Source organism: Thamnophis sirtalis, unplaced genomic scaffold, assembly GCF_051295495.1.
Source record: "Thamnophis sirtalis isolate CommonGarterSnake01/CBP01778 unplaced genomic scaffold, rThaSir2_p1.2 scaffold_5, whole genome shotgun sequence".
Taxonomy (NCBI): domain Eukaryota; kingdom Metazoa; phylum Chordata; class Lepidosauria; order Squamata; family Natricidae; genus Thamnophis; species Thamnophis sirtalis.
In genome coordinates, this window is record NW_028261385.1 from 90120745 (window position 1) to 90139869 (window position 19125).

Genomic DNA, 19125 nt, shown 5'->3' on the forward strand with positions numbered 1-19125 from the left:
ACACACACACACAAAGTTGGATTGGAGGGAGTCAGGGAGACCACAGGAGGAGGCAGGAAGCCAGTTAAAGAGCCATACTGGAGCACAGCACACACACTTTTCCCCAGCCCCGGAAAGATCCAGCCCAGCTTCACTGATTACAGGTTTGAAAAGACAATGCTCTGCCTGCAATCAAACTACACTTGGGGAGGGAGAGCACTTCCCTCCAGCCTTTGCCCACAGCCCCACAGCAGGAGGATGAAGTTTGAATTCCTCCCCCTCCCTCTGACCCATACGTACCTTTTCCAGCTGTTTCAGAGAGGATTTCAACTCTGCTCTTGCCTGTCATCATGAAAAGAAAAAAATGTAAAAGGAAAAAGGCGAGAGCTGAGGTCAGGCTGAGCTAGTTGCTGCCAGAGTCACCGTGGATGACTCTGTTTAGTGCTTAACTGTTTAAAAAGCCTTTAAAAAAGTGCCCCCTACAGGAGGAAGCAGGAGAACCATGTGCCTCATCTACATCAGGAATTTTTCGGCTTTTAACCCTTGCTTAACTCTGCTCGAGTGATCATAAAACGCCAGACTAGATGAGGCACGTGGTTCTCCTGCCGCCTCCTGTAGAGGGCACTTTTTAGAGGCTTTTTTAAACAGTTAAGCACTAAGCAGAGTCATCCACGGTGACTCTGGCAGCAACTAGCTCAGTCTGACCTCAGCTCTCGCCTTTTTCCTTTTACATTTTCTTTTCTTTTCATGATGACAGTGGTGAGGCTCTGCCTCCCTTGCCTCCCCCGACTGCACGTCCCTGGTAGAAAGAATGCACAAGGAGAGGAACACTACAGAGTACTGGTAGTTCTGAGCTTATAACAGTTCATTTAGTGACCATTCAAAGTTACAGCACTAAAAAAAGAGACTTATGACCGTTTTCCACACTTATGACTGTTGCAGCATTCCCATGGTCACATGATCAAAAAATTCAGATGCTTAGTAACTGACTCATATTTATGACAGTTCCAGTGTCCTGGGGTCATGTGATCAGTTTTTGAGGCCTTCTAACGAGGAAAGTTAATGGAGAAGCCAGAATCACTTAACAACAGAGGTGGGCTGCACTTAACAACTGGTTCGCTGGTTGTGAGCTCATGTGCACGCTTTGCTCACACACCTCTTTCGCACACACCTATTCATGGCTGAAACGGAGCTTCAAGCATGCAGATAATCAATTCAGGCAGCTCCGGTGAGTATAGTAGGCACAGTGTGGAACTCACCTGGGCAGCATGGTGGGGGGAACAAGCCAGAAAGTTAGTTATAAATGGAAAGGATAGTGCAGGAGCAGCCACTGATCACAACTACCGGTTCATTCAAACCGGTCCAACCAGGCAGCAGCCCACTACTGCTTAACAACCATGTTATTAACTTATAAATGCAATGATTCATTTCACAACTGTGGCAAGACAAGTTGTAAAGTGGAGCAAACTCACTCAACAAATGTTTCACTTAGCAACATAAATCTTGGGATCCATTGTGATCATAACTTGAGGAGTACCTGTACTTTAATGTTTGTTAAGAAAGTATTCTTCAGGCTGGTGCTTGTATAAAAGTAAAAAAGAGAGAGAGGCTAATTTAGAAAATAATATGCTAATTTAAAAGCCTGAGTTAATTCAGTCTAAAGTGATTACACAACCCCAAAGATCCCCTTCTTTAATTTGCAATGCATGTCTACCTTACTCAGAGGTGGCATTCACAGATATTTACCACCAGTTTACAAATGTGAATGTGTGCATGCACGCGCGAACTTGCATTGCACATGCATCTTCCGCGTATGTGTGCAGCCTTCCACATCTCACGCATGCAACCTTCCATGCCTCATGTGTGCGCCATCCGCGCATGCACTTTGCTCATGCTGGGCGTTGAAAACGAGGCTACATAGGATGTCATGGAGCTAGGGTGGGTGGACAGGCCCACCCGCAGTTGACACTACCGGTTAGCCCGAGCCAGTCTGAACCGGCTAAATCTTACTTACTTACTTACACCTCTGACCTTACTGATGGGCCACATTAAAAATCTCTTCTAAAACAAAACAAACTAGATGCCACAAGTCTGAAGAGTGTTCCTTTTTCACCAATGTGACATCCTACGTCACCTATAGTTTCTTAAGAGCAATGTAAATTTATTTAGACATATATTATGGGGTTTATTTTACATTTTTGTTAATATACCTTTTTAAAACATTTTTTAAAACTTTGTTCATTTTATACTTTCAGTTTGTAAAATTATGGCTTGTATTTTATCCTCCTTATGCTGGTCTATGACTATAATAATATTTTGATTGATTGAGCAACAAAGATTTTTTAAAAATCCTATTAATAACACTATATGGTTTATTACTACAGCATATTTTGATTAGGGCTGCCTGTGCCAAGAAAAGCCTCTTTGTTATAGTAAGAATTAGCTTTCAAGGGTAACATGTATGGATGGTGGGTTGGCAACAAAGAAGATGCTTAGACAAGTTCTGATCCAGGTTTAATCATCTCTCCCATTCTGAAATTGGCCTAGAAATCAATAGGCAATCACTTGGCTTTATACATCTATAGTTGCTCTAAAAGAAGTTTAGCTGTAGAAACAGAGTCAGTTCCATTACGTTTACTTTGCCAATCAGTTGTGAAATTGGAAGGAATATGACAGCGCTAACAAACTGGTACTCAACCCGGACAAGACCGAGTGGCTGTTGTGTTTCCCTCCCAACAATTTGGCTGACATTCCAACACTCAGGCTGGGGGGTCAAATTTTATACCCCTCAGATAGGGTCCGTAATCTAGGAGTCCTCCTGGACCCACAGCTGACTTTTAACCATCAGCTGTCAGCTGTGACCAGGGGGGCATTTGCCCAGGTTCGCCTGGTCCGCCAGTTACGGCCCTACCTGAACCGGGAGGCTCTCACAACAGTCACTCGAGCCCTTGTGATCTCTAGGCTGGAATACTGCAATGTGCTCTACATGGGGTTGCCCTTGAAGTGCATCCGGCGACTGCAGTTAGTCCAGAATGCAGCCGCGCGAGTGATAGTGGGCGCACCGCGGTTCGCCCACATTACACCCATCCTCCGCGAGCTGCACTGGCTACCTGTCGATCTCCGGGTGCGCTTCAGGGTATTGATGACCACCTTTAAAGCACTCCATGGTAGTGGATCTGGGTACTTGAGAGACCGCCTTCTGCCGATTACCTCCCTTCGACCGATTAGATCGCACAGACTGGGCCTCCTCCGGATTCCATCCGCCAGTCAATGTCGACTGGCGACTACACGGAGGAGAGCCTTTTCTGTTGCAGCTCCGACCCTGTGGAACGATCTCCCCGTTGAGATTCGTACCCTCACCACCATCCAGACCTTCCGCACGGCCCTTAAGACCTGGCTCTCCCAGCAGGCCTGGGGATAAGTTTTTAAATTACCCGCCCGAGTGTTGACTGTTGAATGCAAGTTGGTGTTTTATTATCTATTTTGTTTACTCACTGTTTGTCTTGTATTATTGCACCCCCTTCCCGTGATTGTAAGCCGCCCTGAGTCCCCTCAGGGAGAAGGGCGGCCTATAAATCGTAATAAATGTCTGAAAAAAAATGTCTGAAATGACAAACTGATCTCACCTCATGACTGAATGCTACAGATATCCTGTAATCAAGACCGGCCTAAATCCCTCATTCCCTGGAATACAACATTCATCAGGCTGCTAAAATCTGTTCAGAAGCCATTTGTAGGCTTTTGCTTGCAACACAATTAGGAAGGAGATCTGGGCACAACGACAAGTCGCTCACACCAATATCTTTTGAGTTTTGCCTGTTCTTCAATATTTTGTATTATTAACCCAGAGACATGAAAATGTGTTTTAAGCAAGTTAGTGAATTTTGCTTACAAAGCTCCCTGACAATCAAAACCTGATAAGGGCACTGACCCTGTCCTTTATCAGTGTGGGACCATCCATCCCACGTCCTCCTTACCCTTGAAAGCAGCTTCGTGATATTACAATTTGTACTTGGGACGAGGGAGGGATTGACTTGTAGATGCTAATGTGAAATGAATGCAAGGACACAGCAGAAAGGAAAATTGCAACATGTGGGTATTCTGCTGACAAGCACAAATTATAATTACAGATGGTGAATTCAGGAAATCTACTACCTTTAAATAAGGCACTTTCATTTTACTATTAAATTTGCAGATCACAAATTTAGAACAGCTAATTCAACAGACTGACAGTATTTTCTATTACTGGCTCTTTTAAAGATATTCAGACAAATACACACACCCTATAAAATATTCCACTTCCCTCATCTGTCATTATATGAAAAAAAATCTACCCCACATTTTTTTCCTCATATAAAATGCTATCCTAATCAAGATAATAAATATTAAGTACTGTGGTGACAGAGAGCTCATTTGGGGCAGAATCACAATCTTGCTGACAGTTCTGAAGCAGACTTAATAGACTAAAAGAAATGGGAAAAATATAATCCCCCAAAAACATGAGGGGGGGGGGAATTAAAAATGCAGCTGCAACTCACATAGCCCTTCCTCCCCAAATTAAAGCTCTCTTGGTTAGGAAGAATTGTAGCAGTTAAAATGAATGCTTTTTTAAAATTTCAAACACTTCTAGTTTTTATTAGGAATCAGATATTAAATAATTGGCACAGAGAAATAATGAATTATATCTGGCAAATAAAAAGCTAAGGATAAAATTCAACATCTTTCAAGATTGAAAAGAATGAAGTGGACTAGCAGCCTCAAAATTTAAATGTCATATTAGTTGCCTAACATGGATTTCAGAAAGGATTAGTGTGTAGCCGCCGCCAAAAAAAGCTAATACAATCCTGGGTTGTATAAACAGAGATATAGAATCAAGATAATGTGAAATATTAATACCGCTTTATAAATCCTTAGTAATACCTGGAATACTGCAACCAATTTTGGTCATCATACTACAAAAAAGATGTTGACACTTTGGAAAAGGTACAGAGAAGAGCAACTAAGATGATCAAAGGCCTGGAGACTAAAACATATGAAGCATGGCTGCAGGATTTAGGTTTGGCTAGTCTAAAGTCTATTAAAATAAATAAATAAATTAACTTAATCATCTCTTTCTCTTTTTCCTTTTGAATAACTCCAACTGTGTAAACCAAGACCTTAAAGTTTAATACAGACTTGTTTTGATTAGAAAATGAATATTAAATCCCTTGCAGTATTTTAAGCTTTTAATGATGCATTAAAAAGAATATATTAGTGCTAGGAGAGTTTTAATTTGCTAACTATCCACCTATACTTTACTGTTTAAATTTAGCTTTTTAAAATCTGCATTATCTATTTTATATTTATATAAATTTATACTGGCATAATGTATTACTATTTTATTCTTTTAAAATTTGTTCTAATATCTAGTTTGTAAAAAATGAAATTAAAACCCCTCACAAGGAACAGAACAAGCTGAAAGCTGCCATCTATGCCTAGGAGTGTTAGCTATTTGAACTCAGGAGCCTTCTTCTAGGCCCCAAATTGTGTGTCACTTTGTCCTGTTTTCCTTAAGTGACTGTCTTCACTCTCTCAGCTTTTCTACTTCATCCCTGATCATTTGAGACTTTCCTGTTCTTTTTGTAATTAAGAAGAGCAGCGGAATGGGAAAGAAGGATCGATCCTCCTTACTACACACAATGAAGGCTGGCACTGGGATGCTCCTTATACTGCAGATTGTGCCTCCTCCAAGCATCATCTGTGACTTGTAAACAGAACACAATAGATGTTGCAATCTTGGCAGAGAGCATCCGAAGGAGGTGACGACAAGCCAGTATTAGCAGAGGAGGCGGCACAGTCAGAGAGGGAGAATCCTGGGTGCTATGCTGCTTGCAAATTGCATGTCTCTTCTTCCCACACATCTGTGCTCTTGTACACAAAAATGACACCTTATTTTGAATATAAAGAACACTTGTGTTCTCCTCACTTCCTTCTTCCATAGACCCTTATGGATTAACAGAGCCACCTCAACAGCTACGCTCCTCAAGCTTCATCATCCAGTTAAGGGGGAAAGAATTGTTAATACATTTAAGGTGTCTTTCTTTTTACATAAATCTTTACACTTGCTAATATAAAAAGTATTTCTCTGAACAGTTTCTCTCTGCCTTGCAAAAGTGTCCAGCCATTCTAACCAATACTAGTGAGGGAAAGACTCCTTCGAATCAAGCTTAATTGCGGATGAGTGTTTGGACACATTCACAAAGTTTTTGTGGCAACAGCATGAAAGAGGTTTGCAATTACGGTACCTTTTGCTGAGATTATTTTTCCTAATCTAGTTTACAGATGCAGAATTTCCTCGTGGTGACCCATCCAAATATGATCCAGGTCTGATTCTATTTGTTGGTCAAGTCCAAGTAAGATAAGATGGGACTGCTATTTGTTGAGATAGACATTTAAAATAGGTTCTTCCAAATTTTCAATCACCATTGGGTTTAAGAGACTCCAGTGTACTAGCTTTTCTAGGGATCAAGGCTGCCTCCTGTATCTGTATTTTCCTTTTTTTTCTTCTTCTTCTTTTGTTCATTCTAACTAGCTAACATTTTTGTTTTTGTTCTAAAAAATCAATATGACAGTCAGTGGCTGGCTTGATTAAAACCTAAAATAGAGAGGTTTTTTTTAGCATTGTTTGCTAAGTAAACCACAATGCCTTAGTTCACATATAAACTATTGTTTATGAACTTAAAAAATACAATAGTCCATACACTGTGCTATGCCAAAAACCAAGAAAGCCAAATTATGCAATGTGTGATTTGTCAAGGGAGCCTGTTCCAACTACATATTTAATCCTGGTTTGCCAATATTAAAAAGTGGAGAGGAAACATAAAATTTAACAGAAAACAACATATATTTTGTATTAAAAGATCTCAAACTCAATCCTCATGAAGAGCAATGTGGAAAACTAGAATATGTTTCTATAAAATAGAAAACATGGGACTAGAGCAAGAACAATCAATTAAATGCACATCAGAACTTTTGGTTTATAATCTCCACCCACTTGTACAGATAGTCTTCAATTTACAACAATTCACTTAGTGACCATTCAAAGTTACAATGCCACTGAAAAAATTGACTTATGACTATTTTCAACACTTACAACCGTTGCAACATCCCCTTGGCCATGTGAGCAAAATTCAGGTGCTTGGCACATGGTTCATATTTATGATGGTTGCAGTGTCCCAGGGTCATGTGATCAGTTTTTGTGACCTTGTGACAAGCAAAGCCAATGGGGAAGCCAGATTCACTTAACAACAGTGCTACTAACTTAACACTGCAATGATTCACTTCACAGCTGTGGCAAGAAAAGTCATAAAATGGGGCAAAACTCACTTAACAAATGCTTCACTTAGCAATATACATTTTGGGCTCAATTGTAGCCATAAGTCAAGGACTTCCTTTCTTCAGCAGCATGGCTACTAAGTATTTAGGCTGTGAGGAGTTTTGCCATATCTTCAGCTCAAGAGATTCCTCAGGACGAAGTGCTCTATTAGATGGAGCAGAAAGGATCATCTTTTCCACAACTCCTCTGTGGGTGCACAAAGGCATAAAAAAAATAACCTAAAATGATGGGACAGCAGACACACAAGTTTCCAAAGACATGGGACTTCAATGCATAGGTATAAAATTCAGCAGCTAATAAGAAGCTGAGAATCTGTACCCCTTTTCCCAAGCAATACTAGCATTACTTACACCATTGAGACAAGCAAAATAGCATTAGCTTTAAAACGCTTAATTGCACATTCTTGGTAAAACATTTCACTCCCCTTAATTGAAAAGTCACTCTCCTACTTAAAAGAGGGGGAAAAAACCACACCATATGGTTTAGTTCCCCAAACCGGACCTTAATGAACTTCATGAGCTGCAATACAACATGTTATTTACGAAGTGTGGCCTTGCTGGCCCTTTTTGAGATCAAAATTAATAAAAGTTGTACCATGGAAACCACATGGCAGCTTTTGTGGATTTTTGGAGCACAGAGTAACTCTAAATCTTGAAAGGTTTCATATCTTCGAATAGCTTATACAGTTACAACCTTTGTGTCAGGGACATGCAGTCACTAGAGGCAAGGGAGGCGGAGCCTCACCAGTCTCCTCAGGAAAAAGAAAGAAATTTAAATATTTTTTTAAAATAATTAAAGCCAAGATAGTTGCTACCAGATTCCAGGTCACAGTGGCTTGGTGTCTGCTTAGTGTTAACCAAAGCAGGAGGCGAGAGAACTCGGGGCCTCTTTTCCATAAGGAATTTTTCGCCTTCTAAAAGTTAAGAAAGAGTTAAAAGGCAAAGAAGTTCAGATGGAAAAGAGGCACTAATTCTCCCGCCTCCTGATTTGGAAGCAGCCAATCGTGTCTTCTTGAGCACGCTTACGTTGGGCGGGGCGTGCTTCAGAGGAGAGAGGAGTGGGCGAGAAGGAGGAGGCTGCCTCTTTGCTGCAGACCTGGGCGCTTGGCGGCTCCCGCGATGCAAAGTAAGTGCCCCACCATCCCCGATGCTGCCGCCCGCTGCCCCGGCCTGCTTCTCCAGGCTCCGCCGCTGGAAGTCCCGGATCGCCTCTGGGGGAAGGCTGGGTGAGAAGCAGAGCGAAGCTTCTCTGCGGCCTCCCGGCGCTGCCCAGAGGCTCTTGCAGGAGCACGTGTCAGCAGCCGGCGGCCTGGAGCGGCCCCAGTTGTGAGACAAGGGAGCACTTAAAGCAGCCTCTGTCGCCGCCGCCACCGCCCCTCCTTCACCCGGCGGGGCGGTGGTGGCGGCAGCAGCAGCGGCTACTTTAAGTGCTACCTTGTCTCACAGCCGGGGCCGCTCCAGGCCGCTGGCTGCTGACACGTGCTCCTGCAAGAGCCTCTGGGCAGCTCCGTTTTTTACTCAGCCTTCCCCCAGAGGCGATCCGGGATTTCCAGCAGCGGAGCTTGGAGAAGCAGCGGACGCAGGCCGGGACAGCAGGGGGGGGGCAGCGGGGCACTTTGCATCGCGGGAGCCACCAAGCGCCTTTGCTGCAGACCCGATGCAAATTCCCCCCCCCGCCGAGGCCGACCGCTGCCCTGCTGAGCCTCACCAGGTATCAACCTCACCGCATGTCACTGCTTTGTGTAATGAAAAAAAAAGGTAAGTCCTGTTCAGTAGCAAAACTAGGATGGAAGCACCTTCATTGGTCTTGGACAGATACACACCTTTAATAGGCTGACAAGAGGTCTGCACAAGGCCAATTAACCATCTCCTCCTTCTTTATACCAGAAGTACAGCTCAGCTGAACAGACTGCTCCATTTTCTGAGTGTAATTTTTGTCCTTTTTAAAGTGTTTGTGGTATATATTTATAGTTATCTTTATTGGAGTTAGGGCTATAAAGATTTTTTATGGGTAGTCCTTGAGTTACCTTTTGCTTAGTGACTGTTCAAATTACAACAGCATTGACCATTTTTCGCACTTACGACCATTGCACTATCCCCATAGTCACGGGATCAAAATTTGGACACTTGGCAACTAGTTTGTATTTATGATGGTTGCAGTGTCCCATGTGATCCTCTTTTGAGACTTCTGACAAGCAGTGTGGAAGCCAGATTATATTTGTATATATATACAAATCTAGTTCTTTTTCTTCATTCCCCTTTGAAAAATGGACTCTCTGCTTTATGTTTCTCATAGTTGGTCACTAATGGCAAATGCTATGTTTACATTTTCCCACATTCCTGTTCTGAAGAACTCTTACAGCAAACATAGTTCTGATACCAAAACATCCAGAATTCCCTCTAGCAAGGCCAACAGGAGATACAGGCCCCAAATTCCTAATAGGGCAGACTAAAAAGGGATGTTCTGGCAATGAAAAGGCTTACAATGTAGTGGCTATTTACTGTTTGCAAGGAGAAAGTCATGCATGTATCTATAAACAGAGCAGGAAAGAATTATTGTGTATAATGCTATTAATGTCTGTGAAAAATGCTACTTATGGTCTAAATCCAGAGAAAAAGAAATATTTTTCTGCATTGCAATGTTAAGGCAATTATCATTTGATGAAGATCATATTAGTGACTTCATCCCCACACATGCACAAAATATGATGATATTAATCACTAAGGTGAAGGGGCTGAAAATTGCAAACATTTTATCCTAGCTATTTTTTAAATACTGAAATCATTTATTATATAGTGAGGCATTTCTTAATTTCATCAATACATTGAAAAACTGTCATCCCATTTTCTTTACTATTCAATCAACCACATATAAAATATTTGAGCTGGTCTCAAATATATATATTACATTCATCAGAAGAAAGTAGAGAAGCTGCTATCTAAGAATAATATCCTGCACCAACCTCTCCCCATCAAAATTTAGAGTCAAATCATCAATGTTCAGAGACCCAATTTGTGTATGTGTGAGAGGGAGGAGGAGATGAGGTTAATAATGAGATGTTTACTAAGAATTATTATTTTTTATTTCAGATCTTTCCAAAAAGAATTGGAGATAATGAAGGAGCAGCAAAAGCAAATGTGTTCGTTTCTTTTAGTCTCGTAAAACACTGAGTATTGAACCCAGGATTCTATAAGTTGCAAAAAATTGCAAAAAAATAATAATGATCATGTGGATTGGTGATATCTTAATAAAAGGTAAAATGGACTGCTTTGGATTAATTAAAAATTCATGTTCTTTTATTGGTAATTCTCAGCTCCTATAATTTCTGCCTTAATGTTATTAATACTTATTAAAATACCAAGCATATATGATTACATTTTGTTCCAATTAAGTACTATATTAGAATGATGTCCTTTCTTCTTTCTTTCTTTCTTTCTTTCTTTCTTTCTTTCTTTCTTTCTTTCTTTCCTTCCTTCCTTCCTTCCTTCCTTCTTTCTTTCTTTCTTTCTTTCTTCCTTCCTTCCTTCCTTTCTTTTCCTTCCTTCTTTCCTACATTTTTTCCTTTTTCTCCTCTCCCTTCTTTTTCTGTATCGCTTTCATTCTTCTTTATTTTTAAAAAATCATAATGCATACTTAGGATGCTCCAAAGCACCTTTCTGTATCTGGCTCCAATATGCCTCACAGTCCTGTTAGATATGTTAGGACACAGTTCAGTTTTGACAGTAGACAGCAGAGACTAACAAACATGAACTCCTGTTGATCGCTGCCTCAAATATTTTATAATACAGATTAAAGCACTGATACGAAATTGTCCAAAACCAATGCCTTATCGTTGCCTGGCCTGTCACACCCAAAGAATAACTTTGGCTTGTTTACTGTATAGTCTGAAAGCAACTGCTGAGTTTACTATCTGAAATGCTTTGCCTCAGTGGGGAGTAAATTTACTCCTTGCTGCCAAAGCTGAAGGGTGGAATGTGGCACATGGAAAGGATTTCTCAGAGTTCACTCTGAGAGGCCGACCATGCCTCTGTCTCAGCTGATGTTCTGAAGCTTCAGGCATTCTGGTGGGGCAGTGACAAGATGAGTATTAGCATAGTTGGCAAGGCAAAGAGATGACCTCCTGGTTGTTCCAGATCTCATTTCGTGTAATCCAGGCCTCTGGAAGGTTGGTAGAGCTCCAATCAAATGGTCTACATTCCACCTTGATATGCCTATGCACCAATCAGTGGGTGGTGTTATGCATTGGATTCCATAGGATGCAAGAAAAAATGTAAGAAAAAAGTAGCTCAGTACTGTATCTCTCCTAACCATCTTAGATTAGACGAAAGGAAACCACAATTGCTGCGGTTAACTTTGTTACTGAATGAGTCTATTTCATGGATTCACATAATTCATTTGTTTCTAATTTCTAAGCATTGGATTCATATAACACAAAGAAGTCCCTGCGGATTTTACTCCACTACTTATTGCCACCTATAGGGGGCAGTGCTCATCTCCATTTCAAGGCCATTGAGCCAACGCTGTCTGAAGCCATTCCCGGGGTCCTGTGGCCAGCATGATGTCATGAAGCATTGTTACCTTCCCATTTAAGTGGTATCTATTTATCTACTCACATTTACATGCTTTCAAACTGCTAAATTGGCAGGAAGTGGGACAAGGACAGGAGTTCACCCTGTCATGTGGCGCTTGGATCTTGAACCTGGGCGGCTGGCTTTCCAGCCAACAAACCCAATGTCTTAACTGCTGAGTCAATGCCCTTCATGGAACATGGAAACTCACAAAAACTATGTTCAAATTAAATAATTTGCATGTCGTGAAAGTGCAATAACAACCAGTTCACCGACAAATGCGCGCTCGACAAAAGCGCGCTGACGAAACCGCGGAAAAAACCGCGAGTTCGAAATCGCGGCGACAAATGAGCGCAGAAGCACACCGACAACAGCGCGCCGACAGAAGCGCGCTCTAAACCTAACCCTAAACCCAACCCTAACCCTAACCCTAACCCTAAACCTAACCCTAACCCTAAACCTAACCCTTACCTTAATCGTAATCGCACTTCTGTCGGCGCTCTTTTGTCGGCGCACCTTTGTAGGCGTGCTGTCGACGTCGCGGTTTTATCGCCACGGTTTTGTCGGCGTGCTGTTGTCAGGCGCGCATTTGTCGGGTCACGATAACAACCTAACAGGTTGCATGAATGCAGCCATTTTAGAGAGCCTTTGAATGCAACCTAATCAATGTTTGCACAATTCTTGTGACATATTTACAAAAAATATGCATGAAACAAATGTATGAATTATGTTAAAGGAAATTGCTCCAAAATTGAGCACTGGGACAAAGCTGCCTGAACACATTAATACAAATATTTGTAATTTTCTTTTAAAATCTCAAAGCAATTAGAAAAGAAGACAAACATAAGGATGATAACAAACTGAATTAGGCTAAGATAATTCCATCCAACCCTAGAGCAGATCTCACCTTGCCTGCTCTGAGGTCTTCAACATGTGGACGATGCAGTCTCTATAGGGACCTCAAGACATGGGTAACAGATTTTTTTTTAAGATCTGGGCTTGTCAAACTGTATAGGTCCTGGGGGCTCCTCTAAAGTTTGCTTTTCTGAAGGGGTCAAATTTTACTAAAACACTGAGGATGTGGTGATCTTATGAGATTTCAACCATTTAAATTTTTTATGAAATTTTGGTTGGGTGACTGCTGATACCACTTTCTAGTGCAGTTGCTTCTTCCAGCCAGTTATGTTGATGACCCCTATTTTATAGTATTCTGCTTCAGCTGCTCACTTTTTCTGGAGAGTCAGAAATCATAGAACATTGTGGCCATAGCAAATACCCTATTCCATCAATAATAATGATTAATTTTAGTGTTCAACATTATTTTTTAATAGAGAATCTATGCAAGAGGGGTAGATATTTTCTATGGTCACATCAGTTTTCATGCTGAATATAGTTTTCTGTCAACTCAAGGAGGAGTGGATAGCACTTCAGTTCAGCACTCTGAATCTGGCAATACAATTCTTTGTTCATAATATTATCAATAAACATTTAAAGAGACATGTCCATGTATGTACTTTTTATAATGTACAGGCTTATGCCAAAATAGGACCCAGTAGACCTATGTATGTGACACTTTAATGAAACGATCTCTATCTCACAGCCTGATGAAACTCCTTAAATGCTGTAAACACCATAGTTTCCAGCCCAATAAATATCTCACAATGTTTCCCTTCTCCTCTGGCAAATTAATTCAACATGTATGAGGCAACAGAAGAGGCATGGAAAATGTTTGGCGCATAGCTACTCTTTAATCCCATTTTATGTACTTTATTGCTAGAGCCTTTTGGAAGGCAATGTTCCTTTTCATGTAATTCTCCCCACTAGAACCAAGAAAGCTTTGATGTCCAACCCAAATACTTTTAATACTTCCCTATGAATGACTTTCCTACCAGATCAAACTAAGCTTTATCATATCCTTTTCTTCTTCAAACCAGTGTCTGCATCAACGGAAAAGGCAGATCAATTAGATTTGAGAAGGACACAGAGGCCTCTGGTTGTTTTACACTATGGTCACCAAAATCCAACTTCTCTACAGCAGAGCCTGAATGGCTGGGATGATATAACAAGCTAGGTAAAAAGATCTACTTCCAATAGGGTGGTAATACCAGTCCCAAATTTCCTATTTCTTATCTGTTGCTAAGGTTCCAGATATACACTGACTTCAGGGAGAGGTCAAAGTATTACCGTATGTCAGCAGCAATACAATCTCAAATATAAATGTGCATAGTATTACAGCATTAATGTCTTTCACTGGAACCATCAGAAGCATTAATGGTCCAAGAGAGAGCATATCTATCTGATAGAGTCCTCCCCATGTCTTCCTCCAACCTGGGGCCTTAAAAAAAACAACCATTATGAGATCTGGCGTCATCCACTCCTCATCCACCAGTCAGTGAAGTCCATGGCTGCATATCAGGCAGGAAGCACTGCTAGTGATTAATTTTTAAAAGTTGTCTGTTCCTGAATGAATTTAAAGCCATATCAAATGTCTTGTTATAGTGGATAATGAATGTTCTCAATTTGAAATGACAACATATTAGCAGAGCCTTGCTCAACAAGTGGAAGGACTCTGTGGAGTCAAAAGCGAAGTCCCTGGTATTTGTTATTCAACCAAACCCATCTTAGACCAATCTTCCCAGCATTATGATTTTCAGATTAAAGCTATATCTTTTAAAATTAAAACCCAGAGTTTCGTACAAGCAGTCCTTGAGTTACAATCATTTGTTTAGTGACTGTTGAAGTTACAACAGCCCTAAAATAAGTGACTTACAACTAGTCCTCACATAAGGGTTGCAGCATCTCAATCACATGATCAGTTCAAGCACTTGACAACCAGCATGTGTTTACATTGGTTACAACGTCCACTGCCAACGGCAGTGATGGCGAATCTTTGACTTATGGTGTGCAAAAACTGTTCCTGCGTGCGATTGCACCACACACATGCCCACACCAATTCAATCCTCCCCACCCACATGTGCACGTGACCTCCCCCAGAGCCTGGGGAGGGTGAAAATGCCCCCCCCAGGCTCTCCGGAAGCCAGAAACAGATCATTTTTGAACTTCTGGTTGGCCCGTTGGGGCTGTTTTTTACCCTCCCAAGGTTTCAGGAAAGCCTCCGGAGGCTGGGGAGGGCAAAAACAGACCCAACGGGCCAACTGGAAGTTTGGGAACGCCTCCAGAAAACCTCCAGCGAAAAACAGGGCCAATGGGCCAATCAGAATTTCATTCCCAAACTTTTGGTTGGCCCATTGGGCCTGTGTTTTGCCTTACCCAGCCTCCGGAGTTTTTCCTGAAGCCTGGGGAGGGCGAAGAATGGCCCCAATGGAAGTTTTGATACATATCAGAAAGAGTTCACAAGGTTGATGCTATTGATGCTATATGGAAAAAAACCTGTGACTGGACCTGGGTGTTCTGCTTCGGATACCACGAAGCCCCCTCCCAGAAAGTAACGAGGAAAACAGGCCATGAAGAGGATATGTAGAGTCCCAGACAATACTGCGGACCCTGATCAAGCATCGCTTATATGCCCTGTCCTGGATAGAAGGAAGTGAAGTGCCAATAATCTTTTCTGCCATCCTCACCACTCTCTGCACCGCCTTCCTGTCCAAAGCAGTAATGCTTCCCAACCAGACTATAATTGCAATATGGCAGGATGCTCTCGATCGTCCCTCTATAGAACATGGTAACGACACATGGTGCCTTTAACCACCCTCCCCTTCGGACTGTATTGAACTTATTAGAGGGGGTGATCGATATGACGGGTCGCCTGATGAGACCTGGCAGCTTGCTTGCTGCCACTGCGACCCGCCTGGATCCCCCTCTCCTTCTGCTCCACCTAACTCGACCCTCCTTAAGGTGTGACCCCCCCCCTGTTGGGTAGATTTGGAACTTAGAGGAAAAAGGAGAGGAACGGAACACCCCTCTTGGACTTCACATTTTCTCTTTTTACCATTTGCTATACTGGACTCTCTACTGGTCTTGGCAGAAGATATAGCCTTGTACGGACTTCGCTGCGCAATTTTTTAAATTGGTATGGTGAGTGCATGGGATTGTATGTGATTGAGTGAATGATCCCACCTTTACCATTTTATTACCATTGTATTTTATATGTTTTAACTTCTATGTGGGGACTGCTTGGGTGAGTGAATGAGTATGTCTGATTCGGACTCAAAGCAGCGGTGGTAAGACCCCTCCTGAAGAAACCATCCTTGGATCCAGCCATTCTTAATAACTATCGTCCAGTCTCCAACCTTCCCTTTGTTGGGAAGGTTGTTGAGAAGGTGGTGGCCTTCCAGCTTCAGCGTACCTTGGAGGAAGCTAGCTATCTTGACCCCTTCCAGTCCAGCTTCAGGCCCGGTTACAGCACAGAAACCGCTTTGGTCGCGTTGACCGATGATCTCTGGAGAGCCAGAGATGGAGGCCATGCGTCCATCCTAGTTCTCCTTGACCTCTCAGCGGCTTTCGATACCATCGACCATGGTATCCTTCTGCGACGACTGCGGGAGGTGGGAGTGGGAGGCACTGTCTTGCAGTGGTTCTCCTCCTACCTCTCGAACAGGTCGCAGTCAGTGTTGGTGGGGGGGCAGAGATCGTCCCCGAGGCCCCTAACTTATGGGGTGCCGCAGGGCTCGGTCTTATCCCCCCTACTATTCAACATATACATGAAACCGCTGGGCGAGATCATTCGGAGGCACGGGATAAAATACCATCAATACGCGGACGATACACAGTTGTATCTGTCCGCCCCGTGCCAACTCAATGAAGCGGTGGACGTGATGAGCCGGGGTCTTGAGGCCGTTAAGGACTGGATGAGAGCTAACAAACTGGTACTCAACCCGGACAGGACCGAGTGGCTGTTGTGCTTCCCTCCCAACAATTTGGCCAACGTTCCATCGCTCAGGCTGGGGGGTCAAAATTTATACCCCTCAGACAGGGTCCACAACTTGGGAGTCCTCCTGGACCCACAGCTGACTTTTGACCACCATTTGTCAGCTGTGACCAGGGGGGCATTTGCCCAGGTTCGCCTGGTACGCCAGTTGCGGCCCTACCTGAATCGAGAGGCCCTCACAACAGTCACTCGAGCCCTTGTGATCTCCAGGCTGGAATACTGCAATGTGCTCTACATGGGGCTGCCCTTGAAGAGCATCCAGCGACTTCAGCTAGTCCAGAATGCGGCCGCACGAGTGATCATGGGCGCACCACGGTTTGCCCACATAACACCGATCCTCCGTGAGCTGCGCTGGCTACCTGTTGATCTCCGGGTGCGCTTCAAGGTGCTACTCACCATTCATAAAGCCCTCCATGGTAGTGGATCTGACTATCTGAGAGACCGCCTTCTGCCAATTACCTCCCTTCGTCCCATCAGATCGCATAGAGTAGGCCTCCTCCGAATTCCATCCGCCAGTCAGTGCCGACTGGCGACTACGCGGAGGAGAGCCTTCTCAGTTGCAGCTCCGACGCTTTGGAATGATCTCCCCGTGGAGATTCGTACCCTCACCACTGTCCAGACCTTCCGCACAGCCCTCAAGATCTGGCTATCCCGTCAGGCCTGGGGATAAGACCCGAACCTCGCCCCACCCGAATGCTGAATGAATGTTGTGTTTTATCGGTTTATTTTTTTATTCACATTTTTTTTTCTTTCTTGTGTTTTGTCTTACACTCCCTTCCCATTAATTGTAAGCCGCCCTGAGTCCCCTCAGGGAAAAGGGCGGCCTATAAATGTCAAATAAATGACTAAAAAAAAAATGAAATGACTAAAAAGGAAGATGTACTTTTCTCATGAGACACAGAAAATGCAGGCGCTGCTGTGCCTGCTTCACCAATGTCTCATTGTTCAGTGACCAAGCCAGTCTACTCGTTAGCTGCACAATATTAATTTTATTATAAAAATACAGTAACACTATGAATGTACTCCCCCCCCCCCGCACTTTATGTTCATGAAATCTAGGGGGAATCTTGTCTGAGATGTTTTCTCACTTTACAGTTCTACCCTAGAGTCAGGTTTCTTTTATCTGACTATCATCTTGGAAGTGGCTCTTTATTCTGTTTTTCAAAGCTATTTCCTTGAGCCACTCCATTACCTCTGCAACACACCCGGTAATTAATGATAGATTGTTATAACCTTTTTAACAACTAGAGTAAAATTATTCACAAAGAAGTCAGCTTTTGCTTTATTTAGCAAAAAGATTTATGATTTTGGCAGGCATGAATACTTGTAATCATTGTCCAGAAGCAAAACATCAAAGCAGTTGGCTCCATATAAGGTTTGGCCACAGGTAGGGATTATTTTATTATTACTGCTGACTCAATTACAAGGCAAGGTTTTGGGGGTTTTTTACACTGCACTACAAGCTGGTTCTGAATACTGGCTGCTCTCGTTCCCTAACCCACTGCAATTATTTGAAGGAAATATTTTGCCTGTCATACCACCCACCAAGGGACAACTAAAAATATTCTTCTTTTTCATTTTAGAATTATGCTTTTCACCACCATTCCCAGAATCTTTCGCCACTGAAATATAAATGCCAAAACTCTAGAATTGCATTGGCCCTTACTCTGCTAACCAATTCCTCCCTCCAGTTACCCAAATTTTGTAGGGTCAGGATCTGAATTGTTTCTACATCCATGCAGTCTCCTCATAAGATGAAAGCCTAATATCTCAGACATTTATTCATTCAATGTTTTATCCATTGCAATCAAGAATTTCCCCCCACATTTATGAATTCTACATTCTAGAAATGGAAACAGAGTTAACACTTGTCCAGAAATGGACAAGTTCATGGGGCAGAGCATACACAGAGGCTTTGCAATAATATCATATTATTATTCTATTCTATTCATAAGGTAACATCTCCTTCAAACTGACTGCAAGTAACTTCAAAAATATGTTGTTTTTATAGCTTGCCATTCTCTTCTTCTATGATTTTTTTTTTAACTTCCAGTCCTCGGGCATATAACCTGCTCATGCTCTTCCTTGCTTTTTTATAGAGATAGTCCTCAACTTACAAGAGTTTGTTTAGTGACCGTTCAATGTTACAACAGCATTGAAAAAAGTGACTTATGACCATTTTTCACACTTACGACCATTGTAACATCCCCACGGTCACATGATCAAAATTCAGACACTTGGCAACTGGCTCATATTTATGATGGTTGCAGTGTCCCAGAGTCATATATGATTACCTTTTGCAACCTTCTGACAAA

At 42.4% G+C, this 19125-nt stretch overlaps 1 protein-coding gene and 1 long non-coding RNA gene across 6 annotated transcripts in view; one reads left to right on the forward strand and one right to left on the reverse strand.

The window, feature by feature from the left end:
* PALM2AKAP2 (PALM2 and AKAP2 fusion) overlaps positions 1–19125 on the reverse strand; it is a 323435-nt gene that overhangs the window by 290874 nt on the left and 13436 nt on the right. The gene's annotated exons all lie outside the window — the stretch shown is intronic.
* On the forward strand, positions 8900–13503 carry LOC148045464 (uncharacterized). The gene is made up of 3 exons (XR_015696746.1): positions 8900–9111; positions 10444–10608; positions 11768–13503. It is a non-coding gene; the product is annotated as an uncharacterized LOC148045464 (long non-coding RNA).